Here is a 694-nt window from a genome sequence, read left to right as displayed (position 1 = left end):
GTGCATCTCAAATACCTGGAGGGCTGGTTAAAACACAAATTGAAGACTGGTCAATCTACTTCTGTAGAGATATTGCCTTGGAAACCCAAGGAGGGGTCGTTATGAGTCAAAACTGACTTGACGGCAATGAATTTGGTTTTTGGGTATCCCTGGGTTGAGCCTCAGTACAAATTTCTAGGAAGTTCCCAGGCGATGCTGATGTTACTGGTCCAGGAACTATAGGACCATTGTTAAGAGTGGAGATCATTTAAGAGAAGATGTTTGCAAGAGAGATTTATTAATCATGTGATGAAATAAAATATTATTTAGAATGCTTTCCTTTGGCTAATATTAAAATTCACTTTATTAAAACTCAAACTCTTCACTCCAAATGTGTTAATTTTACTGTATATAAATTATACTTCAAAGCTGTAAAATAAATGAAAATGTTCTAAACTTAAATAAGATATTATAGTAATGTTTGCTCAAATCTGTAAACATACTAAAAACCACTGAATTATACATTTTAAACAGGTACATTATATCTCAATAAAATTGTGTTTAAAAAGTTAACTCTGCGACTCGAGGGGGATCTATGTAGGAGATCCTGGATAGAGAGGGAAAACAATGTGAAACAAAACTCAAAATCATTTGGAAAAAAAAAAAAGGAGTGGGGGGGACCAGGTTTGCTGGTCTGATAGAGCCTGGTGGAACC

Source organism: Orycteropus afer, unplaced genomic scaffold (assembly GCF_000298275.1).
Source record: "Orycteropus afer afer isolate SDZICR_OR568_19922 unplaced genomic scaffold, OryAfe1.0 scaffold00404, whole genome shotgun sequence".
NCBI lineage: Eukaryota > Metazoa > Chordata > Mammalia > Tubulidentata > Orycteropodidae > Orycteropus > Orycteropus afer.
Note: the sequence above shows the minus strand (reverse complement) of the source record.